Here is a 27361-nt window from a genome sequence, read left to right as displayed (position 1 = left end):
CTGGCCCCAGGCTCGGTGGTCAGAGCCCTGGGTCGCTCTTTCGGCATCAGCACTCTGACCACATCTCTTCTGGCTGTGGCCCTGATGTGGTGGGACCTTTGGGTTCCCTGCCTGGAAACTCACGTTTCCTCCAAGTGGACCATGGCCTGTCCATCACGCATACTTCTGAGAGTCCCCAGGGCAGTCTGTCCATTGCGTAGACCCCCTCAGAGCGCCCTTGATGGTCTTTCCTTCACACCTCCTTTTTTCCGGGAGATCTGGAGCATGTTACCCAGAGGGGGCCAGGCTGCATTTGAAGGGTGCAGAGGATGCCCTGGATGGCTGATGGGTGCAAGGTGCCCGAGCAGAGGCCAGGGCCAAAGGGGTCAGCGTACCTGGGAACAGCCATGTGCAGGTGAGGGGGGCTGTAGGAGAGAAGCCCCGTGTCCCAAGTGGCCAACATGATGAGGGTCAGGTCAGAGGGAGGGCTGGACTACTGGGCTGGGCTGGGTGAGACTGAAAGCAGGCCAGTCTGTCCCTGGCACTTTTCCACACCCTGGCTGGTGCTTGGCAGCAGTGACCAAAGCCATATGATGACAGCAGAATTATTATGCTGTGTATCCCTGATGCTTAAAATTGATGCCGCAATGTGGTGAGATTGAGCATGTGTCAGGTGGTTTTCATTTGACCAAAATTTGTGCAGTGGGTTCTTTGCTAACTTTTGGCCAAGGTACAAGTACCTGTAAGTAGGTTTTTAAACATAGACACTTCTTTTGCTTTTTCCCATAAAGCGAATTGACCTCTCAATCAGTGCATTTTGGGCCTGAGGTCTGGGCGGGCTGCGGAGATCTTGAGATCAGTCTGTTGAGCTAGTGCAGATCAGAGGAGCGCCTTTTCAATTGAATTTTGCCTCTCATTATTTGTGGATGGTGAAAGCTACTGTTTGAAATCCTTAGCTTCTGTTTGGTACCTTGATTTCTTTGTAAAATCTTTTATCACTGAGGAAAAGTGGTTCCCCATGGATGTTTCATTTAAGATTACTGCTGCTTTCCCAGTGGTTAACAAATCCAGCTAGGAACCATGAGGTTGTGGGTTAGATTCCCTGGCCTTGCTCAGTGGGTTGGGGATCCAGTGTTGCCGCGAGCTGTGGGGTAGGTCGCAGACACGGCTCGGATCCCATGTTACTGTGGCTCTGGCGTAGGCCAGCAGCTACAGCTCCGATTCGACCCCTAGCCGGGGAACCTCCATACGCAGCGGGTGCGGCCCTAGGGAAAAAAAAAAAAAAAAAAAAGATTACTGCCACTTTAAGAAAATTGCCTTCAGAGTTAATTACCTTCATAGACAATTTTCCGACCAGAGTGGTTTCGACTCTCAGCAATTAGACCTTAAAGGATTCAAAGAAACTGTTCTTGAAAATGGTCAGCTCATGTATTATAAGTCTTATGAAAATATCCTAAAACTATAAAGCATATTTCAGACCTTCTAAATGTCTTAAAATACATGAATTATGTATAATTCTAGTCCATGAGTATGAAGAATACTTCAGCTCATTGCCTCAATGTATCTTTAAATCTAGAAACATCCTTGTCTCTCATGAGTGACAGAATAAAGTGTTTTCGTAATGCTGGTTTGACTGGAGCCACTTTTAACTCATGATGGGATGGATTCAGGTTTTCTCTAATTTCATGAGCCCAGCTCTGTCACTAGCTGAGTCACAGTCACCTGGCTCCATCTGCCAGATCGTCAAGCGTGCCTTCTTGGATTTCTGGTGAGAGTCGCCGCAAGGCCCTGGGAGGCTCTGAAAGTCATCCCCAAGCCACCCCAGGGTGTGACATTCCCACCAAGCCCACGGAGCATCAGCCATGACCCTCCTGCCTCTCCTGTGACTTGTCTCCAGGTCTGATGCTCAGGGCATTGTCACCAAAGGCTCTGAGGGGGAGGAAGGTGAGAGGTGCCTGGGTTCAGGAGGGGCCGCTCCCTGCAGGGTCCGCGTCATCGCTTCTTGTCCCTGTCTCGCTGAACCGGCACAGGTGGACCCCCTCCCCTGCCCCGGCGGATCGTTAGGAACCATCCGGTTAGAGAGGGCCATCGTGCTGGCAGCTGCCTGTGTGCTGTTTGTCTCAGCATGTGGGATGGATCTGGACCTTGGTGGCTGGGTTTCAGGGAGTTTAGAGTTGAGGTCTGGAACCAAGCAAGTTTCTGTCCTGCCAGGACAGGGTGTGGGCCTCTTGTATAGTGTAGCTCTGTCTGTCCAATGGGTGTAACAGGTCCTAGTCCAGTGTATGACCAAGGCTTGGGCACCCAGCGTGTGCAGCAGTCACCCCGTGTCTGCCCACGTCTCATCCCAGCTTCCTTAGTGCTGGACATGTTAGCCAGGCCTCCATCCTGGGGACCGCCGTGACCAGAGGCAGACATCAGGGGCCCGTGCCTGTCGTGGGTGGCACAAGTAGGTCAGCACCCAGCATCACCAGGCACTGCTGCGTGCCAGGCCCATGTCCTCCCGTCGTGGAGCATGGAACGGCTCGTGGCAGCCGTAGAGCTGCAGGCCTGCTCCCTGTTGAGGGTGGTTATGGGTCGGAGGCCACGTATGGGAGGTGGAACTGCAGCATGTGCCACCTCTTCATGCTGGTTCACAACCAGGTGTGGGCATCACCATCCCCACGCTGTGCCCCCTTCCAGGCCCTGCAGGGTGGTGGGGACAGCCAGGGCTGCACTGGTGCTAGGGAACCCCGCCCAGCCACCCTTCACAGACTTTGTGGTTGTCCCTGGGTTAGGCCCACTTGCAGGAGGACATCCTGCTGGGTAGCAGTCAGGAGGCAGACGAGGTGACACCTTGCCAGCGTTCTTCCTGTGTTGGCCTTTGGGCTGGTGCAGGGGGCTGTGTGCCATCCTCACCTTACCACCACCGCATGGCCAGCGCCCAACCAGATGTCTCCACTGTCCCAGTTTTCAAGGCTGGACACTGACACTTGAGAGACTAAGGAGCTTGCCCAGAGCCCTACAAGAGAGCCTGGAAGAGGGGCAGCTCCCAGCCTTCCCCCGAGGCCCCTGGTGAGCACATGGCCTGGCCTGCATGATCCTCGGGCACCCAGGGGCCCACCCTTGGCAGCACCCCACCCCTTTCCCCACGGGGCTCTAAGGCGCCTTTCTCCCCGGGATGGAAGCTCCTTCCTCCTGCCTCGGCCTGGGCCGGCCCTGCCTGCACCCCTGAATGAGCCACCCAGGAGAACAATCGGGCCCACATTGCGCACAGCTGGCCATTGAAAGGGACAAGAATGGGGCAAGCGTGTTCCACGGCCCGAGGCAGGCTCACTGTGGGGGCCTTGTCCTGCTGCTGAACGGCCCCTTGTCGTGGCCCCAGTGGGCCCAGCTGCCTGTGGCCTGTCTCCGTGGCCCCACCTGGGCTGCAGCCAGAGACGCCGTGGTGTCAGGACAGTCGCCCTGGGCAGCAGGCTCCCTGTGAGGAGGCGTTGGCCGAGCCAGACTGCATCCTGAGCGCCGTCTTCCCTGTGGCCAGTGCGGGGCCGGGGAGCCAGCCGGCGAGTTCAGCCCCAGGAGAGGTGAGGCCAGCGGGGCCGGGCAGTGGGGCCTTGGCTCATTAGGGTTTGCTGCCAAGGAGCCAGCGTTTTCTTTTTTCTCTTCTTTTTTGCCAGATGGTGTGAGTTGTTATTTTCTACTAGAAAAATCCAAAAAGGCTCTGTAAGTTTCTGAGTAGAAGAATACATAAAAACCAGAGTTTGCTTTTTTTGCTCTTAGTGCTTGACAACAGTGACCTCGTTTAATCCTCTAAGTAACTGGGTTGACGTATGATCGCCCCCATTTCATCCATGGGGAAATGTGGACAGTGGGGCCGAGTGCATCCCAGAATTGTCTTAGCATTCATGCAGATGGGTTTTTGGTTCTCATAGCTCAGTCTGAGGGGGGACTGGCTGAGTGATCAGGCAAAGCCTCTGATCCCTGTAACTGAGTGACTAGAACCTGAATGACCCGTCACTGTCTCAAAGACCGGAGGAGTATGTCTATGAGAAGTGCATCTGTCCATCTGGCAGGTCAGCAAGTGTCTGGGGCTGAGTCTGTGATGCGGGCAGGTGCTCTCTGGGCCTGGGGCTGCTCCTGGGTCCTGTCCCTGGGCAGCTGATTTGGGTCCCTGTGGACGTGCCACGGCAGAGGCAGACATGGGGCTGGGGGCCTTTACTGCCTCCCTTTGTAATTAGGGTGGCTTAGATCTCTTGGTTTCTCCCTGTCACATCTGCTCCGTAAGAAGTGCATCAAGGCCACAGACACCAAGGCAGGCAGCAGGTGGAGCATGGGTGGACCTGGTCCTAAGTCCTTATGGTTCTGCGTTAAGAAGCAGGTGTGGCTGCTGTCCAGGGTTTTCCTTCAAACGTAGTTTTGGGAAGTGAGGTGCACACCGGGCCCCGTATCCAGTAGGACTGAAGCGTGCGAAAGCAAAAAACTAGGGCGGGTGCTGTCCCGGGGAGCTGGTCCAGGGAGAGGGCCAGAAACACACCAGAAATGCCACCGTGGTGGCTTGGAAAAGCCACCAGTGCTTGGAGGCCTCATAAAAAGAGACAGTGGCGGGAAAGTGCCCAGACTGGGAACAGTGGGGGGGGGTGCTCTGAGATTAGAATTAACATAGGAATAGGGCTGTGAATGGGGGTGCTTGTAATCCCTCCAAAATTAGGGTAAAATTTGCATCTGAATTACTCATCAAGCAGATTGCCTTGGAATGTGTGGTTTCCTTCTTGTTATTTTCCAGTTCCTATTAACAGTCATTTGCATTTCCATTCAACCAGCATTCTTAAAAAATCAACACTACTTTACGATCGCCCTCTTTCTGATGTTTCCTAGCATGGATTTCTGTGTCGGCATCTCCCAGGGTCTGTCCTCATGGAGAATGGGCAGGAGTGGCGGCCTCCCCTCTGGCCGCCCCACGCAGCCCTAGGTGGACTCTGAGCTCTCAGGCCGGCTTTCTCAGCCCTCAGAAGACACAAGTTTTGTATGAACTTCCAGGGTTAAACAATTACATCTTAATTTCTTTTCAACATCAAGAAGTTGGGAGACCACCTAAAAATCTAATTTTTTCCAGGAAAAAAAAAAAATCAGGAGTTGTGCCCACATGGGGCCACATTACCCAATAACAGTGGAGGTCCGCTCTGAGGCTGCAGGAGCCGGAGTAACGGTCCCTAAAGATGCTCACATTCTAATCCCTGGAACCTGCAAATATGCTGCTTCCCTTACCTGTTAAAGGGACTTTGCAGGTGTGATTAAGTTGAGGGTGTTGGGATAGGGAGATTATTCCAGTTTATCTGCATAGACCCTGAATGTCCTAAGGGTCCTAGTTGGAGTCAGGAGGGCAGAGAGGAAAGAAGATGCTATGGTGCTGGCATAGGGACGGAAAAACTTCCTCTACTTTCTTAGGTTCTGGAAGTGGAGCCTGTGAATTAAATTGACGAGAGATTCACAGAGGAAAAGGCATACATAATTTAATATTGTTACATGCACAGGGGCTTCACATAAAAGAATAACCCAAAGACACCATTAGGCTTGGGGCTGATGTATCATTTTAACAAAGGGCAATACATTGTGAAGTGACAGGACAAAGGCGAGGGGGGCTGGGCTCAGGGGACAGTCAGTTGTGAGAAGGTGGCTCGGAAGCCTATGGTTGATAAAGGGTGTTTAGTAAGGTGCATTATGCAGAGTCAGTGCTATCTCGGGTTCACTTGTGCAGAGCGATTTATGTTCTGCTTTTAGGCAAGTGGCGGAGGGCAGGGAGCTCCTCCTGTAGCTGCTATCCTCAGTTACCTTCAGCTCAAAGTGATCCTTTTGCCAGAGTGGTCTCTTTGGCCTGTCCCTCTTTCCTCGCTTTCAGGTAGAGGAATGAGCTGTGAGCCAAGGAATGCAGGAGAGGGCTCTGGAAGCAGGAGAAGGCAAGGTGGCAGTTCTCCTTAGAGCCTCTGGAAGGAACTCTGCCAACTCTTGGATTTTAGCCCAGTCAGTCCTATGGCAGGCAGACTTATGACCTCCAGAACTGTTGGGGTAATAAATTTATGCTGTTTGTTTGGGTGCGTTTTTTTTGTTTTTTGTTTTGGTTTGTTTGTTTGTTTTGTGCTTTTTAGGACCACACCTGCGGCATATGGAGGTTCCCAGGCTAGGGGTTTAATCGGAGCTGTAGCCACCAGTCTACGCCACAGCCACAGCAAGGCAGGATCCAAGCCGCATCTGTGAGCTACGCCACAGCTCACTGCAATGCCGGATCCTTAACCCACTGAGTGAGGCCAGGGATAGAACCTGCAACCTCAGGGTTCCTAGTCGGATTTGTTTTCACTTTGCCACGTCGGGAACGCCATAGATTTATGCTGTTTTAAGCCACCAGGTTTGCGGTAATTTGTTATAGCAGCCATAGGAGACCAACATAGGTCCCTTAAGAAGTGGTTTTGTGCTCAGAAGAGCTTCAGAACCACATACGGAGACAAGATAAATGAAACCATTACCGAGCAACAAAGAAAGTGTCAATCCAATGTGAAACTGCATCATCCAGACTATGGCATTCCAACTTCAGGCAGCAATCACCTGGAGGGTTTACACAGGGGGCAAACTGTGCAAACTCGCGGGGCTGTGGGGAGCTGAGAATGTGCCCACAGGACCTCGCTGCTGCTTCTGCTGGCCTGGGATGGAGCTCTGCCTCCCACCTTCTAGACCACAGGCGCTACAGAGAGCAGCTAGAGAGGGCCTGGAAGTCCTGCTGGCCTGGGAAGGGGCAGGTCTTGGGGTACAGGTAGGGGGAGCAGGAAGGGTGCCTGGGCTCTGCCCTGACCCCAGCTGCACTGAGATGGAGTTCCTGCTGGGAGCAGGAGCTTTCAGCATTGGCTCGGCCGTGCTGGCCAGGCCTCTCCCCCGTCCAGCCTTCCTGCCTCAGAGACCTGACCCAGCATGTGCTCTGTGTGGGGTGCTCATGCATTCGGGGCCAGGCAAGTGGCCGTGGGCTCTGGGCATGCACCACCAACAGGACTGGGGGTGGTGTGGATGAGGCCAGAGGAGCATGCAGAGCCTGGAGCCTTCCTGAGCAGAGGCCCAGTCACCTGCCCTCTCCTTGGGGCAGCCTCTGGTTTCAGGGGCAGAGTTCCACTATCCCCATGCTCCCAGACCCAGCCCTGTCACAGGCCTCCTGGGTGTCTGCACCTGAGACACGGTTTAGCTTATGCATTGGCCCACTGACCCTTGAATTCACCAAACTGCCCCAGTTGGACACTTGCTGACCTGCTGGCTTCCTCGGCACTGACCACACTCTGTTGGTCCTGCCCCCTGATTCTGTCCTGTTTGTGATGAGCCCATAGGCACTTGCACCTGAGTCCTCCTGTGACCATTGATCAGGGCTTTCTTCTCCCTGGACAGCAAGTGTTATGGGTGCAGGGCTGTGGGTTGGGTCTGTCTCCCACTGAGCTGGCATGACCTTGGCCTCCATGAATGGGGGTGGAGGATGGAGACACCGAGCAGTGGCAGAAGCTGTGCCTGGCCAGCCTGGGGAGGCCCTGCACCTGCCTGTTGGGGACGACCCTGGGCCAGCACCCCCTCCCATCGTGGACCTTGATGGCTCTCCATCTCTTCAGACGTTCCCTCCTCCAACCACTTGAAACTCTGATGATCCAGTGGCAGCCGCATCCAAGACTGGGGAGGGCCATTTGAGGGATACTCTCCCCAGTGACTGAATGTCTTAGAGTTAAATCAATGAAGTGATTCCCCATTGATTGCTGGTGTCTCAGGTGGCTGGCAGCTGTGGGCACTGCTCCTGCTGTCCCCGTGTGGGCCTCACCCCTGGGGCACAGGAGGCAGTGGGGGTGGCCTGGAGCGCAGAGTGGCAGGACTGTGGAGTGGGCAGTGCAGTCCCTTGGGAGTGTTCGGTGTGCCAGCAGGGCCAGGGGGTGCCTCTCCGTGTCCTCCTCCCCTCCACGGGTCTTCCTCTTTTTGCTGTGAAGTGTGAATGTTAGGTCCCTGCATGAGTCAGTAGCTCACATCAGCAGCGCCTGTCCCGAGGTGTCCTCAGGGAAGCAGGTGCCACCCTGCAGGGTGACATCTTTTAGGACAGGAGGTGAGAGTCACAGGCCAAGACCAGAGCTTGGAGTTGCATAGAAGAAAGAGGTGGATTTCCTCAGATAGCCAGGACAAAGCTCTTTCCCCCTCTGATCAGTTTCTTTGGGGAGAAGTCCTTAGAGAAAGAGCAAACTGTGAAACTTGGCAGAACTGGGTGGGGGGGTATTTTTGGTTTTGGTCTTTTTAGGGCTGCAACCACTCACTGCTTATGGAGGTTCCCAGGCTAGGGGTCGAAATGGAGCTGCAGCTGCCGGCCTGCACCACAGCCACAGCAATGCCAGATCCGAGCCACGTCTGCAACCCATACCATAGCCCATGGCAACACCAGATCCTTAACGCACTGAGCAAGGCCAGGGATTGAACCTTCATCCTCATGGGTCCTAGTCAGATTCGTTTCTGCTGAGCCACGATGGGAACTCCCAGAGTTGGTTTTTGAAGGCTCTGCCTTAAGCAGGATCAGGCCACTGCAATGTGATGGTCTCATTAAAGGCTTAGCAAATGGCCCTGGGCCGTTTCGTGGTGGATTTTAACGTCATTTCTGACATTAGTGGTTGTCATCCATCATGCCGAGTGGTGTTACAAATGACACAGGTTCCTTTTAAGGCCGGCTCCGCCTTACAGCTCAGAATTCTAGGGGCCAGGGGGTTAAGTAGCTGGCCTGGGGTCACACAGCTGCTAAAGGGACCCAGAGCTCAAACCTGGGCAGCTAGGCCCATCACCCAGACTCATTTATGACCCTTTTGGGGGTAAATGGATGGGTCCAACTTGATGGGGCAGAGCGGCACAGATGTGGAGGTGAGTGAGGTGTGACACCAGCAGATGAGATTTGGGGTGTTGGGGACTTGGAAATGCAGATCCTGGCTTGGCTGATGGCCGGAGGTACTGGACTGAGGATGGCAGAACTGCGCTCCTGGGGGCACTCAGGGCCACCTTCCTCTTTGCTGTGAGGTGGCCTGGGGTAAAAAGAGAATCTGGAGGAACTGCTGTCGTTTGGAAATGACATTATTGTTTTGTAAGAAAAATACCGAAAAATGCATTTCCTAATGTAAAAAAACTAGACGATGTAGAAAAGTCCAAAGAAAATATTTAAACATACTCGAGAGTTGCCTGCCCAGAACTGAGCATGCACCTGTGCCCCCGCCCCACCAAACAGGTGGTCCTAGGCAGTCTGCCTGATGCCCCAGGCTCCAAGGTCAGGTGTGCTTGGCCCCAGAGAGCTCGCCCGCAAAGGCAGATAGTGCCGCCCCGTGTGGGATCACAGAGTCGTCTCCAGTAGAGCTGTGGTGCCTACGCTCTTCTGGGCATGAGCTTTTGTGGCTGTTTTTTTCTTAACATGAATAAGCTCACCTTTAAGTGCTGTTTGATCATCTCTACTTTGCCTTTAATGGTCTATTGTCTTCAGCATTGATCTGATGGCTTGCATTGCCTGCGGAGCTTGCTGTGATATTATTTATTTAGCCAGTTCCTGATGAGTATACATTTAGATGATACATTTTTGCTTTCGTTGAAGTGATGTGGCGATAAACCTTCCCGGGCTGGCATCCTGTGAACTTGTGGGAATGCTGAGTCTGAGGAAAGAAGCGTGGCTGAGCTTGTCAGACTCCTCCAGGAAGCCAGGCCCAGCTCCACCCTCACCAGGGAGCAATAACTTTTGTGGGTCCCTTTGGCCTGGGAAGATATGGTCCACAGGCTGTGCTGCAGCCCGAGGGGGAGACTTTGCAATTCCTGGGGGTGCATACCCCCAGCAAGGCAGTAAGTTGTTCTCCACTGAAGACTGAGAGGACTTTAATTCACCAATAACGGGTTCCATGCAGGTGTGTGTGTGTGTTGGGGGGGGGTGTTGGGGGGGGGTGTGTTACCCAGCAGGGCTCTCCCTGGCTTTGGGGGATAGAAGAGAGATGAGCCCAGGGACCTTGCCGTGTAGGAAGCAAGGGGGCTAAAGAGTGGGCTGGACCAGCTGACACTTCACGTTCCTGGTCTGCAAATTGGGAGCCTTGTTATGTGTGTCCTCACCTCTGAGTGATCCCCCTCCGTGTGCCTGAAATGTTTCTAGAAACTTCCTTTCTAGCCAGTGACCTGTGGATGCTTTGAGTGTGCTTGCTGTCCCAAACATGGAGTTTGTCCTGGGCAGCCAGCTGTGACCGTCCCCTCCTGTGAAGCTGCCCACGGGTTGCTCCCCTCTGGCCACAGGTCAGGATGAAGCAGCAACTTTGGAAACGTCCTTTCCAAACTTCATAGTTAACAAGTTTTTAATGAGGTTGTCTCATCACTTGCGTTTTCAGAATGTCCTGTCTGAGACAGCTTAACATTGAACAGAAACCCGATGCTTCTGAGCATGAAATGAGTCAGTCTTCATTCACTGTGTGGCCTGCAGCTTGTGTGCATTGTTTCATTTCACGCTAATGCCCTTTTTTATTCATTTTATTTATTTATTTATTTTTAGGCCCACGCCCTCAGCATATGGAGGTTCCCAGGCCTAGGGGTCGAATCAGAGCTACAGCTGCCGGCTTACACCACAGCCACAGCAACACCGGATCCTTAACCCACTGAGTGAGGCCAGGGATTGAACCTGAGTCCTCATGGATACTAGTCGGATTCGTCTCCACTGAGCAACAGTAGGAACTCCCTCTAACGCTCTTTTTTTAAAGCCAGCCAGAGAGAGGGGTGGTGCGCACTCCTGCCTGAGCTAGTCATTAGCACAGTTGCACTTATTTGGAAAGGGCCTGCCTCTTGCACTCCCTTGGGGGCAAGGATCTCCGGAAGGCCGGGACACGTAGGTGGCCTGCAGATTCAGATGCAGCCGTCCTTGGTCAGAACCATCCTTTTCAAAGTGTCCACTGGACTCCTAACTTGCAGCAAGTGGAGATTTTGGATGAGAAACTGGATTCGGCTAAGCCCAGTGTGGCCCAGATGTGCTTAGTGACTCGCTGGCGTCTTCCTGGGTCAGGGTCTCTGACAGAGGAGTGGGGACGTTTCCACGTTCCAGCACTGAGGAGTGGCGAGGTGGTGTTGGGGTGGGGGCAGGCCTGGGGTTAGGTGGCAGGTTTCAGGCACTGACCCCGCTGTGCGACACTGACGTGGCTCTTGGCAGTTTGCAGGCCTTTGGCGCTCTTATCTGCGAGTGTCGGATGATGGTCACGGTTGCTGGAGGAGGAATCCTTGTGGACGTCAGCACGTTCTTGGGGGCGTAGGTGGCCTGACTCAGCCTCTTCTCATCCCAGGAGGGCTCCTGCAGTGGTGACAGGGACTCAGTGCTCCTCCGTGGGTCTCCCTGGCCTTTCACAGGAGACGAGTGAGGCTAAGACTGGAGGGAACTGGGGTGGGGGAGGGGGTAGCTGCTGGCTGGGGGGCTCCTGCCAGCTGGGGGAGCTGCCTCCAGGCTGCAGCAGGTGGCCATTGCTGGGGAAGGATCTGAGGGCCCTGGCTGTCGGTGCCCTGGGACGTGTGGCTTCCTGGGCCTGAGATGGACGATTCCCACCTGGGAACCTCTACCTCGCAGCTGCTTCCAGACCAAGAGCTTTGGGGCTGACAGGGACACAGAGGGGCTGATGGAAGGAAGGAAGGCATGGGGGTGCCCAGCCAGCTCTGAGAGAAGCCCCACTGGCTGCCTACAAGGTCAGAGAACAACAGGGCAAGGATTCTGCTTTTCCTGGTATCCCCACAGCCAGCTGGGTGGGCGCTTGTTTTCTGCATTTTCCAGGAGCACTTCCTTCCTGGCAGTGCCCATCACCCCACACGGAGGTGGGGCTGGCCTGAGTGTGGTCAGAGCCCCGGTGCAGGGGACAGCCCCGTCCTGGTGTAGGGGGGCGGACTGGGCAGGGTTGAGAGCTGTGTGTCTCAGGTTCCTCCTCTCGGAAATGTGCAAATGCGGGGCCGGGGCCTCCAGGGCTCTGAGGATTTCTTTGTGCTCTGAGAGCCGTGCAGGCATCTGGCCGAGGACTCCCATCCTCTCCCCTGCTGCCCAGCACCCACCCGGGTGCCTGAAGGTATGTCGGGCCCCCGTGGCTGCGCCCAGACTTAGCCCTCAGCTGGTGCTCACAGGCCTGCCCGAGTCCCTCGCCTTGTCCAGCACGCAGTGAGGCAGGGACAAGACTGGTGGCCTTGAGTGTGAAGCCCGGAGGGAAGCTGTCGTGGTGGGGGCGGTGCTGGCCTGAACCTGTGACCACTGGGGGCATAAGGAAGTGCCTTCATGGGAAGTGGCGCCCACATTGCCCAGGGACATCTGTCTAGACCACGTCCTCCTGTGTGGTCACAGGGAAAGCAGAAGTGCTTGGGTGAGGCCTGGCCTGCGGCCAGCTTTGCAGATGAGGGTGGCGTCTGTTCCCAGGACCAGGGACCAGGCCGCTTTTCTCTGAGGTCAGCCCGCCGGCATACTCTCCCACCCCCAGGGACCAGCAGATCCACCTGCTGGGCCCCCGCAGGTGAACATTCGCCCCCAAGGGCTCCTGCCCTGTGTCGCACAGTGTGAGGAAGACAGGGGTCGTGTGGAGACTGTCCCCACCAGAGCCCTCCTTGGGGGCGGTGGTCATCAGGGCCTGGCCCTGTGTCTCTCATGGCATCTTGCCTGGGTCAAGGAGGGGTGGTCAGGAGGGGTGGTTGTTTCTGTGGGGTTGGCACCGCCAGCTGGCCGCACTCCAGGCCCAGTTCTGCAAGAAGCCAGGCCTCCAAGCTGTGTCACCCTCAACAGAAAGGGGACATTTGATGTGTGCTTACAGCCCTGTTTTCTATCAGCTGAGTAAGTCCAATGGCCAGAAGAGAGAGCAGTGAAGCACTGTTTGTTTTGCTATGTTTTTTTCTTAGCTCCTCTTTTTTTCTTTTTTAATTTATTATAGTTGACTTACAGTGTTCTGTCAATTTCTGCTGTGCAGCAGAGTGACCCAGTTATACGCCTGTATACCTTCTTTTTCTCGCATCTTCAGGCGTGTTCCGTCACCAGTGGCTGGATGTAGTACTCTGCGCTGTTGTGAAACACTTTCTCCTTTTCTCACCCTTTAACACCATATGCATCTTAACCAAAAAGGGTCTTGAAATGTGAGAAAACCGAGCCCTTTCCTCTGACCAGTGCTATTTCAGGACCACATTTGTGGTCACCCCTGCTCCATCCCTGCATCCTGTTCCCGTGTCCCTTGTCACCGGACGAGGGCACCCAGAATGCATGAGGTGGTAACCGCAGCCCACGCCAAAGAAGGTGCCCTGCCCCTGTGCCATTGTGACGGAGCCCAGCGCTTCTGGGCTGAGATGCCATCTTCCACAGGGACGAAGTGGCAGGACCACAGTGGGGACGGAGCGGGCAGCCAGGTTCTTGTGATATAAGAATGTTCCAGAATATCTTTCAGATTTATTTTTTAGTTGATTTTGGTTCCCATGTCTCGGGAGGCTAGACCTCCCGGCTAGAGACTCCTCTGCCTCTGTTCCTTCCTAACCCACTCCCTGGCTGTGGTCCGAGGGGAGGTGCCTCCTGGGGGCTGCCAGAGACAGAGGGGTTAACCCTGCAGCTGGACCTCACCTGGAAGATGACAGCGTGATGGGGACACACCACCTGTTACTTTTCCACGTCTCACATGTGCTGAATCATCTGGAAAGTGACACAGGGCTCAGAAAGGGAACGCCTCCTTCCGCCCGCCCACTGTGGGACGCTGTCTGCTGGAAGGACAGGCCCTGTGCAGGCCCGGGGACCATGAAGCCAGGCCCCAGGGCAGGTTGCGGTTAATGGGACCAAGGCCCGGCAAGCCGTGGCTTGTGGAACGTGGGCGGTCACTCCCATGTGGAGGCTGCAGAGTGGATTTCTGGACCGTGGGGCGCGTGCGGTTACCTCAGATGCCTCCCTGCAACCTGGGCTTCACTTCACGCGGGGGATTTTAGCAGAGGTGACTCCCAGCTCCCTCCTGCCATCTGGAGGGACGCAGGTATTTGAGTTTTCCATCAGGGCAGTCTCTCCAGACCGCGTGCCCTTCTGACCTTCCCGGTGGCTCCCACAGCGCCTTGGGCTCAGACACACAGAGGCCCCTCGGTCCACTGTTGACCGGGCGTGGGCTGGTGGGGTTCAGAGGTGGTGCAGAGGCAGCAGAGTCTCAGAACAACTGTCTCTGCTGCACGGTGCTCAGCCGAGTCCGGGGACTAAGGTGACGTTCCTGCAAGTCCCCTTCAAGGGACCTGGAGGCTGGCGGATCAGGTGGAAAGGTTTACGCCCCCGGCGTGTGCACACAGAGAGCAGTTGGGAGTCTGAAGCCATCACTGAGGTGGACTTGGAGCCCGGCTGACGGGATGGTGAGTGTTCCTTTGTGTCCTGCCAGGGTGAGGCGACCTGGGCCCCTCACGGCGCTCTGGCCGGAGCGTGTGGATCCCCTGATGGATTTTTGCCCAGCTTCGAGGGAAGTCGCGTCCCGGAGGGAAGGCTGGGGTATAAGGAGAGGCCTGGTGTTGGCTCCGACCCTGGAGTTGGATAATGGCCTGTGGTCGAGCTGGCCTGACTTTGTACTTCTGCTGTGTATTTTTAAGGAATCACTGGATAGGAAGGCAACGAGAGTGGCATTTTGTGGTTTTGGACTTAAAAAAGAAACTCCGCTCAGGCCTGGACTTGGTGAGAATCCCAGGCCCCAGGCCGCTCTCCTCCTCCAAGAGGAGAGACTCACTTGTCCTGCCGCTGGGCAGGGTCTGGGAGCCCCATGCAGGGATAGAGGAGCCCTATCCCCTGGTGAAACCACGCAGGGGACACTTAGAGGGGCCATGAGCACCTGTGGGTACAGGACGCAGTGCCAGCCCCATTCCTGGTGGTTCTGGGCGGATGCTATGATGGCTTCACCAGCCGGCAAATGGCAAAGAGAAGGGACCACTGCTTCTGAAGTGCCCGCCTGGGGCCAGGACACCACCCCACCCCCACTCCTCCACCCCCATCTGCCCTGAGTTCCTGGAGAAGGAAGGGTAGGAGCTGCTGGCTCCAGGGCAGAAGGCGCATCTATTCAAACTGGAGACACAAGGATTCCGCCAGGAGCGGTGTCTGCCCTGTTCGCTGCGACGTGTCCACCCCACCCCCGGTGCCATGGCCAGTCCCAGAGCTTGGGATGTGCTGACAGGGCCTCTGGGTAATGAGGCCCTTGAGGGGGAATTGCATCTCTGATTGTGGCTCCAGACCAGTTGTTGCTTTTTCTCCTCTGAGGCAGCAGCACATAAAACCTGTCTCACCAGAGCTGTGAAGGACCAGGGATCTCCGGGGGTGGATGTCACTGCTGTTCCAGAGGCAGCAGGGGGCCACACGGCTGGTGCCCCATGGTTGGGGTCATGAGGCTGTGGCCTTCGGTTGCCAAGTCTCTTGGCACGTACTGAGGGCTCCTTCAGATATCCAGCATTTACAGTCAAGCGTGTGCACAGTCCAGGGGGTTGGACACAGGGAAGTGAACCACCTCCTGTCTCATGGTGCCGTTGACGCCCCGGCTCGTGCCCAGTGCACCAGGGCTGGGGTGGGGGGTATAGTATAGCGCAGCCTTGTGGCAACCCCAGATGTGAGCAATCTTGGAGAATCCAGCCGGAGTGCCTGCTTTGCTCTCATGAATGGTTACTTTCTCTCCTTCAGCTTTGGTGGGATGTTTGTTATTCTTCTTGCTTATAATTTTTCAAGAGACCCAGTAAGCAAAGCTTGGCCGGATCTAGGCATCCGTTCTAGGGCTGTTTTCAGGCTGCCCTGGCCTGTCAGCCCAGCTGGAATGACAACCAAGCTTTCTGTAGGCTTGACCGCTCTTGGTGGGGCACAGCCAGGGTGTGTGGAGCAGAAGGCAGGGTCCCCCTGGGAAAGGCGGGCAGGGTGGAGGTGCTTCTGCTGGTTCTCAGCCCTTGAAGTCATGCAGACTCTGGGTGCACAGGGAGCTCCAACTAGGAGGCCTGGGGGTGAGTCTGGGTCACCGTTTGCTCTAAAAGCCCTGCAGGAAAGCTGGAGAGCCAGGGCGGGGCGTGCAGCCTGAGGGGAGCCCTAGGGTGTCACACATTTTGAGAAGAGTGGGCAGAGGTCACTCTGGGGCAGCCAAGTCAGGCTCTGAAAGACAGGGCTTGAGCAAGTTTGGAGTCAGAGGATGCACCCTGAGTTCAGACCTTTTCAGGCTCGTGGACTAGGGACTGGGAGTAAAAGCTGATGTCGTGGCTGTGCATTTTAGGAAGAGAAGCTGCAAATCTAGGCATAAATCATAGAGTTAGAGCCAGCATGCCGATTAGTGTTAGCTCAAAAAAACCCAGTTTTCCCCCACACTTGTTTCTGCTAGGATGGATCTCTGTGGGGCCCTGAGGTTCTGGTGAACCTTTCCCAGCACTGGGGGTGGTCCCAGCTGTCTCACAGGAGCACAGGGTCGTTTGTGTTGCTGTGTTAACATTTATTTAATGTCCACTCCTGAAGCACGCCTATGTCCTTTACAGCGTCTCATTCACCCAGCTTCCTCCCCAGAGGCGGGGGCCTTGGGGGAGTAGCTGGAGGAGGGGGAGGGGCTCTGGGTGTAGAGGGGCTGAGAGGGTAACGACATGTTCTCAGTCACAAAGCTGAGAAGAGGCAGCACCAGACCTCGACCTGGGCAGGCTGGCCTCAGAACCTGCACCCTGACCACCGCACTTTGCTGCTTCCCCTGTTAGGGGGAAGAAGCTTGGACGGAATGAAGGCATCTAACTGGCTTGAAAGCAGTTTAAAAAAAATGTTCTAGATGTTGACTGTGTTTTACAACACAGAGAACACGCCTTTTCAAAAACACTGTAACTTGGAGTTCCCGTCGTGGCTCAGTGGTTAACGAATCCGACTAGGAACCATGAGGTTGCAGGTTCGATCCCTGGCCTAGCTCAGTGGGTTAAGGATGCAGCATTGCCATGAGCTGTGGTGTAGGTCGCAGACATGGCTCGGATCCTGCTTTGCTGTGGCTCTGGTGAAGGCCGGTGGCTACAGCTCCAATTGGACCCCTAGCCTGGGAACCTCCATATGCCGAGGGAAGCGGCCCTAGAAAAGGCAGAAAGGCAAAAACAAAACAAAACAAAAACACTGTAACTAATGGAAAACTTAGAAGTGAGTCAGATGAGAATAAGTCGTGAAAGTTATGTGCAGTATTTCCCAGTAGAAGGAAGCAAACCTGTGCGCAGGGCCCTGCTTTGGGAGAGTGTGGGCATGGCCCCAGGCAAACCCAGGCCCTGGGCTCTGAATTCCCCTTGAGGGGAGGAGACAGGGAGAGACCCCGTTCATGGGGGATGGGGGATGTGCTTAAACTTGCAGGGGGCTGAACCCCGATATTTACGTCTTGCAGAGTAGGTAATTAACAAATTAGGTATAATTGGCTCTGCTTCACAGGTAAGAAAAGTCACAGCTGATACTCAGGCAGTGCTTCCTCGCTGCCGGACGCCGAAGCTCTTCACATAGTTTACTCCTGAATCTGACTAACAACCCAATGAAGTAGGTGCTCTTATACCCACTCTCTGGATGAGGTGGCAGAGGCATAGAAAAGCCCAGGAACTTCTCCAAGGACACACAGCTGGAAAATGGAGGGGCCAGGCCAGGAGAGTCCCACGCCTGGCCCCAGCTCCATGTGCTGAAGGGAGCACCTGCTCAGTGGCTGCTGCAAGGGGCCTTTGGAAGGCGAGCTCACGTTTGTAGGATATCAGCAAGGTGCATGCCAGACGAAGACCCCTTCACCTGGGCTCTGTGGTCTTGCCATAAATGTTTTGAGACAGGTACTTGGGCGTTGGGGCCCCCACGTTCCCCTGCGGGGGTGGGGGTGGGCAGCAAGTTCCTCCTGTGAGAGGGAGACGGAGACACTTGTCTCCTGTTTCTCTTGCAAGTGGACAGTGCATTACAAGCAGGTTTGCAGAGCCAGAGGCCATGTGGTGTCAGAGCGATATGGTCAGTGATTGCATGCAGAGGGGGTCTTTTGCATTCTTCAGTATGGGCGATAACTAATTATAGCCTGTGGGGTTTGATGTTGGGAAAGAAGAGAAAAGTTGCTGTGGCGAAGGGTGTAGAGAACTGGGGCCCCGCAGGGCCTCATGGTTGAATGAGCCGGAAGTGTGTCTTTTTGCTCTTTGGTGGAGCGTAGATGTGGCCACTTGGCTTGAAGGCAGACAGTGGGGACATCGGCGTCCAAGTGCATTGTGTGGAAGCACACAGACGTACACCCGGGAGCCCCAGCCTGCTGTCATTTGTTGCCTGATGCCATGAAATTAGGCTGAATATGATAACCTGCCTTTTCCAGCCACAGAACAAGCAGCTGTGGGCTTTTATTTATTAAAGTGAGAAAGACTTACTGAATTTCTAGAAGAGAGATGTTTTGGGGGTTTCAAATTCTTGGTATTCACAGTGTTTATCTAAACCTCTTATGTACGGGTGATGACTCGACTCATGTTCTTTTTCTCTTAAGTTGTTTGCGGCAATCCCCAGATGGCTGCTGGGCCCAGCCTGTCCATGTGATAGGAAAGCCCCGTGTGAACAGGTGAATCCCGTGGTTCCTCGGCTTTGCCCACGGCCTGCCCTTGGGTTCTGTGTCGTGGGTAGATATAACCTTGTCCAGGCAACTGCCCTGCTTGCTCACCTGAAGACGCTTTTGCTTATAAATTGGCTGTCAGAAGCAGCCACTGCTGTAGGAAGGACCTCAGACCTGGTCTGAGGCACCCCATCACCAGGGGTGGGTGTCGGGGGGCTGGCGAATCCTGCCACGTCCACCTGTCACTTTGCGGTCTCATCTACTAACTTGAACTGTTTGCTTAGGATTCAGGGGACATGTTAGGCACCCAGGGACCCTGGGTGGCCTTGGAAATGGTGTGCTTGGGTGGCCATGTGAGAGTGAGGTTAAGACAGGTCTCTGTGCAGCAGGCATGATGGTCCCCTCTTCGGAGGCCGGTGTGGGGAGATGGGGAGTTAGCTGTGTTTCCAGCGTCTCCTCCTTCTCAGCTGTCTTTGGAAAAAGGGCAAGAAACCCTTAAAGCCAAAGAGAAAAAAATAATTGCAACCGTAGAAAATGCTAGAGCTTAATTTTGAGATTTAAAAAATATGTTGGATCACTTGTGGAGTTCCTGTCATGGCTCAGCAGGAACGAACCTGACTGGCATCCAAGAGGACGTGGGTTCGATCCCTGGCCTCCCTCAGTGGATTAAGGATCTGGTGTTGCTGTGGCTGTGGTGTAGGCCAACAGCTTCATTTCCGATTCAATTTGACCCCCAGCCTGGAAATTTCCATATGCCATGGGTGCTGCCCTGAAAAGACCAAAAAAAAAAAAAAAAAAGCGTCGGATCATTTGCAATCATGAAAGGATCAGTATCAATTTGACCTACTTCTGAAGCATCATTCATCCTACACAGTGCCCTCTGGTTTTGCAGTGCTAATTCTCTATGATAGGATATGTTCTTCCTGGACACGGGAATCCCTGTTTTGCGGATTCCGTCCTGAACTGGGAAAGGGTAACAAATATAATATAGAAATTTGCTGTACCGCTGTGGAAATTCTGCTGTTCAGCATAAAAACAACAATCAAAAACAAAGAAAAGGGGAATTTAATGGGTTCTTCAGGAGATCGTTTTCTTGTAAATGTCTTGTCTGTGTCTCTTTTTCCTTCATGGCCTCCCACCTTGGATTTCGATGAACACAGGTTCTAAAGGGTACATGTCTGAAGTCAGTAGACAGTTTGGTGACATGTTCCGGTTTATGGACCCTGAGCTGACAGTGACCCTGGCTTGTACTTTGAGTGGCTTCTTCTGCAGGGAAGTGGTAGTGGTCAGTGGTTGGGGACCAGCTCCAGCACCTGGGTGACTAACAGGTTGCACTTCCTTTGTTCACAGGCGAGTGATTGCACGCTCCCTCTCTCCTGTTTGCCCAAATGCACAAATGCCAGGCCACCCCGGGTCAGAGAGTCAGCTGCAGGGGTCCAGAGGTGAAGGCAGGAGTTTCTTTTCAGTGCCTTTTCCAGAAGTGATGTTGAGTTTATGGGAACAGTTTAAGTGTTTAAATACTCTTGTCTCCCGTTGTTTTCAGAGCCACGATTTCTGAAGACTGCTTCCTGGAAATGATCGGGAAGTTTCCAGAGCTACACGATACAGGTAAAATCACTGTTTCTCGGTCTATTTCCTGGTTTAACATAGTTGACACTGTGTAGAAGCCTCCATGGGGTGGATCTCTGTGGGGTCTTGGGGACAGATCTGGATTTGGCTGCCGTCCTGTGGGGCTGGTGTGAAGGAAAGCCAGAGGGCAGTAGGGCCATTGCCCAGTTTTCCTTCTCAGCCCCGCTGCTTTTCTGCCCCTGCTTCTTTCCCTGTCCTCTTCCTGGGCTCTAGGCCACTGATCCAGGCACCAGAATGCTCCATCGTCTCTTTTTTTTGAGGGGGAGGTGTTCCATCAGTGAGGTCTGTTGCAAAAAAAAAAAGGATTCTCCATGTCACTGGCCCTGAAATTGAGTCATTTTATGATTCATCTTAATTTTAGTCAGTTAATACATGGTCAGCCATGGATTTCCAGTTTTAGAGGAAAGAGAAGTGTCAGTTTAATTTGTAAAAACAAAAGGCAAGCGCCCATCTCCCCTTCATCTTTTTAAGCTACTCCTGTCTTGTGCGGACGAGCCGTCACAGTTGTGGCTTCTGCTGGCTTCTTGACACACCTGCTGCCGACATAGACTTTAGTGTCTGCTGCGTGTGGCAGTCACGAGGACCAGTTGTGCCAGTTTGAGGGCGGCTTTAATGAACACAGCCTCACTTCTAGGGCTGCTTAGCACTTTTCTGTGTTTATTGGCTGGTTATACACATAAAGGTGTTTAATTAACGGCTCTGTTGGGCGGAGGCTCTTTAGTTTGTTAGATCTTTTCTTTCTGTAGTTTGTACTTGTGAGGAATTCAAATCTTTGGCGTTTATATTACGAGTATTCTTTTCCTAGTTTCCCTGCCTCACCACCCCGCCCAGAACATTTGTCTTTGGATTTTGTTTGCTGGGCACTTTAAGGAAACGCTTTGGAATCCTTGGGCATAAAGGAGTTGAAAGCAAGGGTGTTCTCTTCTGTTCTGGACCGCACTGAGCTGTTAGAGAATTCCAATGCAAAAGCCTGAGAGGGTGGGCTTTCCTGCTACTTTGACCTTGTGGTCCTAAAAAGCATGAAGCATATGCAGGAAAAGAAGCCGCTTCTCCTTTTTTGTGGAAATGCACAAAGGGCCAAGAAATGGCCAGAGTAGACTCTTAATACTTTTAGCTTGTGGTCCTAAGAAGCATGAAGTACATGCAGGAAAAGAAGCCACTTCTCATTTTTATGGAAATGCAAAAGAAATGGCAAGAGTAGACCCCCACACCAAGAAATGGGCGGGCGGGTGGAACAGGTTAATGTGGGAGATGTCAATTTTTGATGTATTCATTTTTTTTAAAAAGCCGCGTAAAGTGCCATTCATTGTTTTAAAAGCAAACATAAAAAGTGAGTTCCCGGCAATTATCACTGCTAACAGGTGGATGTGTGCCTGTGTCTCTGTGTGTCCGTTATGTGCACCTGTGTGTCTTTCTTTGTATGTCTGTGTGTCCGTGTGTGTCTGTATCCATGTCTGTGTTCATGTGTGTCCCTGTGTCTGTATCCATGTTTGTGTTTGTGTGTTTGTATCCATGTGTGTGTTGGCGTGTGTGTCTGTGTCTGTGTATATCAGTGTATGTGTCCAGTGTGTCCACATCCACATGTGTGTCCATGTGTGTTGTTTGTGTATGTAGACCGGCCCCTCCTCCCTGGCACACATGGGTCATCCAGCCTGCTGCTCTGCACCCACCTTTCCTCGTGGCAGGGGAGCCGCTGCTTCTCAGTGGTTCTTGCAGAGCTGCCTCAGCCTCCCTCACCCGTCTGTTCACCAGCACCCCCTGGTGGCCATGTGCCCTCAGTGCCGCAGGGCTGTCTGCCCACGTGGCTCTATGTACCCAGCTTGTCCGTAAGATTGCTGCCCAAGAATCGCCAGGACACAGAATCAATGTGGAAATTCAGAAAGGTCCTCGGGAATCCTCTGCCTCACCCCTCCACCCGCTCTGCTAGTGGCAATCTCTGAAATTTCTCTCTGCCTCAAGGAGCATTGTTAGATGTTTTTACATTGTTAACATTTCTTTACTAAGTGGAGTTAAGCACCCTTGGAGTTCCTTGAGAAGGTAGGAAGTTTTATAAGGTAAGGAGAAAATTAAGAACGCAAATCAATTCCAGTGAAGGCAAAACCTGAACAACAGGGTCCTTAATTTAAGTTTGCCCTCTGTCCAGGTCAGACTGGGGACTGCATGAAGCACCAGTCTCAGTGGCACTTCAAATATCTCCTGGTACACACGGTAGCATCCTCTGGGCCTTGGGAAACAAGCCTGGGGCATGTGTGGTGCTGAGCCGCCCCTGGACCACACACATTTCTCCCCGGGTCGGGAGGCAGGAAGAAGGTCGGGAGTCAGGCCTGGGAAGAAGGTTGCTTTATGTCCCCAGTGCTCAGCTAAGCCCTGGGACACATGCCCACGCCGAGAGCAGTGCCGCACACCCTCCAAGAGTGTTGTTGGAGTCCCTATTGTGGTTTAGCAGGTCACGAAGCCAACATAGCGTCCGTGAGGATTAGGGTTTGATCCCTGGCCTCGCTCAGTGCCTTAAGGATCTGATGTTGCCGCAAGCTTCAGTGTAGGTCCTAGACGCAGCTCAGGTGGATCTGGCGTTGCTATGGCTGTGGTGTAGGCCAGCAGCTGGAGCTCTGATTCAACCCTAGCCCGGGAACCTCTATGTGCTACAGATGTGGCCCTAAAAAGCAAAAAGAGAGAGAGTGACAGTGTTGTTTGTGTCCACATGTGGACCTCCCTGCTGGCCTCTGCACTGGGGGGGGGGGGGTTCCCTGCTGCCCTTCACCCCCCCCCCCTTGCATGCCCTTCTCAGCACTTGCCCATCATCACTGCTGATTGATTACTGATTAGCTGGTGGGCATGTGCACCGGTCACCCCACCGCCCTCTGTCTCCTTCCTGGATCCCATCCAGCACATGTGGCACAGACATGCTGGGGTTAGGTGAGAGAACAAGGGTTAAGGCCAAGACGTCCTGAGTGACTTGTTTGGCCCTGCGAGGTGGCTAAAGGGGAAAGCCAGTGTCCTGGATACTTTGCCATTTTTCCATTGAGGAGAGTGGGGTTCCGGCTGGACTGAGCAACAAAACTGCGCATGCCACCTGCAGCTGCAGTGCTGCTCCTGGATCCCTTCTTTTTTTTTTTTTTTTGTCTTTTCCAGGGCTGCATATGGAGGTCCCCAGACTAGGGGTCTAATTGGGGCTGTAGTCACCGGCCCACACCACAGCCACAGCAACTCCGGATGCTTAACCCACTGAGCGAGGCCAGGGATCAAACCTGCAACCTCATGGTTCCTAGTTGAATTCATTTCTGCTGCGCCATGACGGACATTCCTTTTTTTTTTTTTTTCTTCCCCCCACCGCCCTTGGATCCATTCTAAGTTCTGAGGAAGTTGAAACAGTAAGCTGCTTGTCGTGTGTGACACTGAGAGCTTCTGAAACCTGTTCCTGATTCCTGAGGGGGCAAGGCAATTTGACATCAGCACCACAGCCAGGGGTGGGAGAGGGGAGCACTGCAGGGAGGGAGCTGGGGGGTGGGGTAAGGAGGGGAGCCCATGGTGGGGTGCAGCCTAGGGTGGAGACAGCCGGCACCAGCGCTGGCAGGGCATGGTCTCAGGTTGGCCCTCGTGCTCTCTGCCCCGGCCGGGAGGGGAAGATATCGCCGTGTTTGTGTCTTCTGGTGTCCTGGCCACACAGACTCGAGGGTCAGTGGGGCTTCACCTGCCCTGTCTGGATAAGCCCATAGATGAGAAGCCAGAACAGGCTCCCCCAGCAGTTGTCCACAGCTGTCACCCAGGCTCCCCTTTCACGGGTTCCCTGGGGGTTCCAGTGAAGGTACGATTAAGGTTGGGTTAGTATCCTGTTGTTGATGGGAACACTGACACCTTACATGAGGTGGTGGGTGGTGACCCTCTGTGACCCCGTGACAGCCCAGGAAGGGAGTCTAAGGGGTGGGTGGGGGTGACAGACCCCAGCCAGCACCCTTGGTCCATGGTTCCTTCCTTATAGGACCCCGGCCTACAGTCACCAGGCACATCTAGGAATGCGGTACTAAATCGGGATGTTTGTGCTGGAAGAGAAAGCATACACGCTGATTGGCCTGCATGTACACACGTGTACATGCGTACGCATATGCATAACACACACATGCACATACCCACAGGAGTGAATGAACATGCATACACACAAGCAGATGTATGGCCGCGACACGTATGTGTATGAGTGCACACATGAAAGCGCACATGCACACACATACTCCAATACAATGCAGGTACACATACAGTATATACACACACAGGTATGTGGTACACATGTACACGCGTACATGCATACGTACATAGACACGTGTGCGTGGTTTCATCTCTGCCCTGGCCTCCTGACTCGATTCAAGGTCACTCAAGTGGAAAGCTGCTGTGACAGGCACTGACAAGCCCCTGAATGATGGGCTCCGAGACCCTCTCTGGTTGCCATTCTCTTGACATTTAAAGTGGGGTCGCATGCTCCTCCTGAACCAGCGCAATTACGTGTAGGTAATGGGTGTGACGCTGCGCGACCCTGTCTTCCTAATGGGCTCCTGTCTCCGTGTGACACTTTCCCATGGGGGAGGCCAAATGCACACTCCCAGCAGAAAGGCCCATGAAAGCCTGCAGGTGGGCACTTTGTCCTCTTGTGTCCATTGGAACATTTAGGCTGCAATTCTTAATGTGACATCCTGTCAGCGAGCTCTGAGCCGGTGTTCCCGGTTCAGTGCACCGTGTCTGCATGAGTGTGCTGTGTGTTTTCTTTTCCTTGGCACTTTAAAATTATACAAAGCAATGCATGCTTGTTGAAAAAGAAGAAACATCCAACCCTTCCCGTGTCATAAAGCAAACCATGCAGCCCCCACACCCGCTCCCCAGTGAGGAGGTAACTGTGTGTGGCAGGGACCCTCCTGACTTTTGGCTATTTATGTTGGTTTTTTAAAGACCATTTGGGGACCAGAGGCAAGGTCTGATGGGAGCCATTGGGAATCTGGTGCTTGTGGATGAGATAAAAATAGTTCAGCATGGGATTCATCCCATGCTGGGAAGCTTCTGCAGGAAGAACTCACGCCTGTCCTCAGGTCGCCGTGGGCAAGGAGGGCCTGGGGACAGCCAGGAGTGAGTTCAGCCCAGCCCCTGAACAACAGTGACGGGGTTGATCCAGGCTCAAGGCTACTAAGAAGAACGTTTTCCCTTCTCACCTAAACCAGTCAGAGCAGCCCACATGAGCAGCAGCCCTCCCACCACATCCGCTGCAGCCCACTCGGGGTGGTCATCTGTCAGGACAGCTCAACCTTTCCTGGGACTATGAATGCCCTCATGAGGCCCATTCTAAATTTCCGTCCCCTCTGGGAATTATGCATGTGAAACTTTGTCACTGCGGCCTCGGCCTCAGCTTGGTTCTCTCCGGCTCTGGCCTTAGTCCTCTAACTGGGATGTTTGCATGTCCTCTGCTTCTGCCTTGCCCCGGAAGAGACCACATCATGGAGCATTTTGAAGTCCTGACTCATGCTGTGCAGAAAATGAAGCAGGAGGTGGATGGAGATGGCCCTGGGGCCAGGGTGCCCGTGGGAGGGAGCCAGCCCCCAGTGCCTGCCAGGCACTCTTGGAGTTGCATTTTACACTAACTCCTGTTCTGCTGCTCAGGGCACTTCCTGTCGCTTGGTGAATATTCCTGTTTCTGCAGAAGTGTGAACCCCCAGCTTGGCTGCCTAGACACATCCTTGGGAGGACCACCTGCAGGGGCCGTGTCCCCTGCTTCTCCACCTACCGAGCCGCTGTCTCGCAGGCTGCAAGGAATCAAAGCATTGATTTCCTTTGAAAACTTTGGCTTTTATCAGAGCAATTAATGCACAAGATTTTAACATGAAGTTGTTCTTATGCAGCTTATGAGAGAAAGCAGCTCTGGTCTTGTCCCTTTGTCCCCAAGACAGTGAGCCTCAACTATTTTAGCCATTTAGAGTATCCATCCTTCGATATTTCCTGATTTTACTACTTCAGATCTTATATTACTGAAAGATGAAGATTGGGGCTCCCTGACCCCCCTCCACTCACAGTGCCCCCTCCCTCACAAGAACATGGCTCCACGGGTTTAGTTGTTGGTGCCAGGTCAGTATTGCTCACAGCTGGGCATGCTAGGTCCCCTTTGATCACACTTCCTTTCAAGTGTGCCGTTGTGCTTTCCCTGGGATTAGTACCTGCTTCATTCTGAGTGTGTTATGCTTCATTTTTCACCTGTATCTGTGTTACTAACTCCTCCTCGGGCTCCACCAGACCCATAAATCCTCGTATTTCAGCACATAAGCCTACAGAAGCTCTGTGTGATCTCCCCCGCGCCCTCTGGGCCTCTGTCTCCCCCTCCCTGAGCCCCTCCTGCATGGAACACCCCCCTGTTCCCCAGCCCTGCTTCCTTCCCCAGGAAGACCACGGAAAGAGAGCCCTTTTGGTGGCAGATCTTTCAGGAGCTTTCTGAGAAAGCATGTCAGAGAAGGGTAGGGTTTTAAGAATGCTTCTCGGGTACACTCTACCCAGGGACTCTACCCAGGATTGACCCACGTGATCTCTGGAACAGATACATTTGGAAAAGTTCTGGATGGTTTTGACACGCAGGAGGAATGGCACCTTGCAGATGGGCCAAGTTCCATGTACCCAGATGTGACTGGGACAGAAAGATGGAGGAGAAACGGGAGAGGCTAGATAGAAGGTGGTAGACCAAGGTCATGCCTTGGGCTTAATCTGGGTGGGAAACATCTGGTAGGGAAATAATACGTTCTGATTTACATTAAAAAACGTTATTCCGGATGCAACTACTGTTTGGTAAAAGTGTTGTAGGGAAGTTGTCTGTGTTTGGAATTGTATCTGACTGCTGGTAACAGAAATTTGACATGACAGTGATTGATTGACAGTTTATTATCAAGTCTAGAAGTGGGCAGAAGAAAACAGGTGTAAAGTCTCCAGTGTGTTATAAGAGTCCCCAGTTCTTATAGATTTCCACTTGGCTGGCCTTAGAATGAGACTCTTATCTTCATGTTCACAAGGTGGCTGCCAAGCTCCAGCCATCGCATTTGAGTTCCAGGCAGCAAAAGGAGGAAAGGCTGAAGCCAAGAAATACCGTCACTAGCTGAGTCAGCCTCCTTTAGAGAGCTTTCCTGGAAATACTATTTAGTAACCTATGTTCACAGTCCTTTGGCCAAAACTGCCACCAGGGAGGCTGGGAGACATGGTTAGCTGACCAC

General features: G+C 53.6%; 1 protein-coding gene across 7 annotated transcripts in view; it reads left to right on the top strand.

Annotated features, from left to right (window-relative positions):
• SEMA4D (semaphorin 4D) overlaps nt 1-27361 on the top strand; it is a 122187-nt gene that overhangs the window by 53745 nt on the left and 41081 nt on the right. For 4 of the 7 annotated variants that reach the window (XM_047761734.1, XM_047761735.1, XM_047761727.1 and 1 more), the window contains exon 2: nt 20050-20114. The gene's annotated coding sequence lies outside the window, so the exon portion shown is untranslated. Of the gene's footprint in view, nt 1-12035; nt 12057-13995; nt 14338-19847; nt 19949-20049; nt 20115-27361 lie in introns of those variants that run through there. The other 3 variants (XM_047761732.1, XM_047761730.1, XM_047761729.1) reach the window with 3 other exon arrangements.

The sequence above is a fragment of the Phacochoerus africanus genome, chromosome 15 (assembly GCF_016906955.1).
Source record: "Phacochoerus africanus isolate WHEZ1 chromosome 15, ROS_Pafr_v1, whole genome shotgun sequence".
NCBI lineage: Eukaryota > Metazoa > Chordata > Mammalia > Artiodactyla > Suidae > Phacochoerus > Phacochoerus africanus.
The sequence above is the reverse complement of the archived record's forward strand: the minus strand, read 5'-3'. Positions and strand labels throughout refer to the sequence as shown.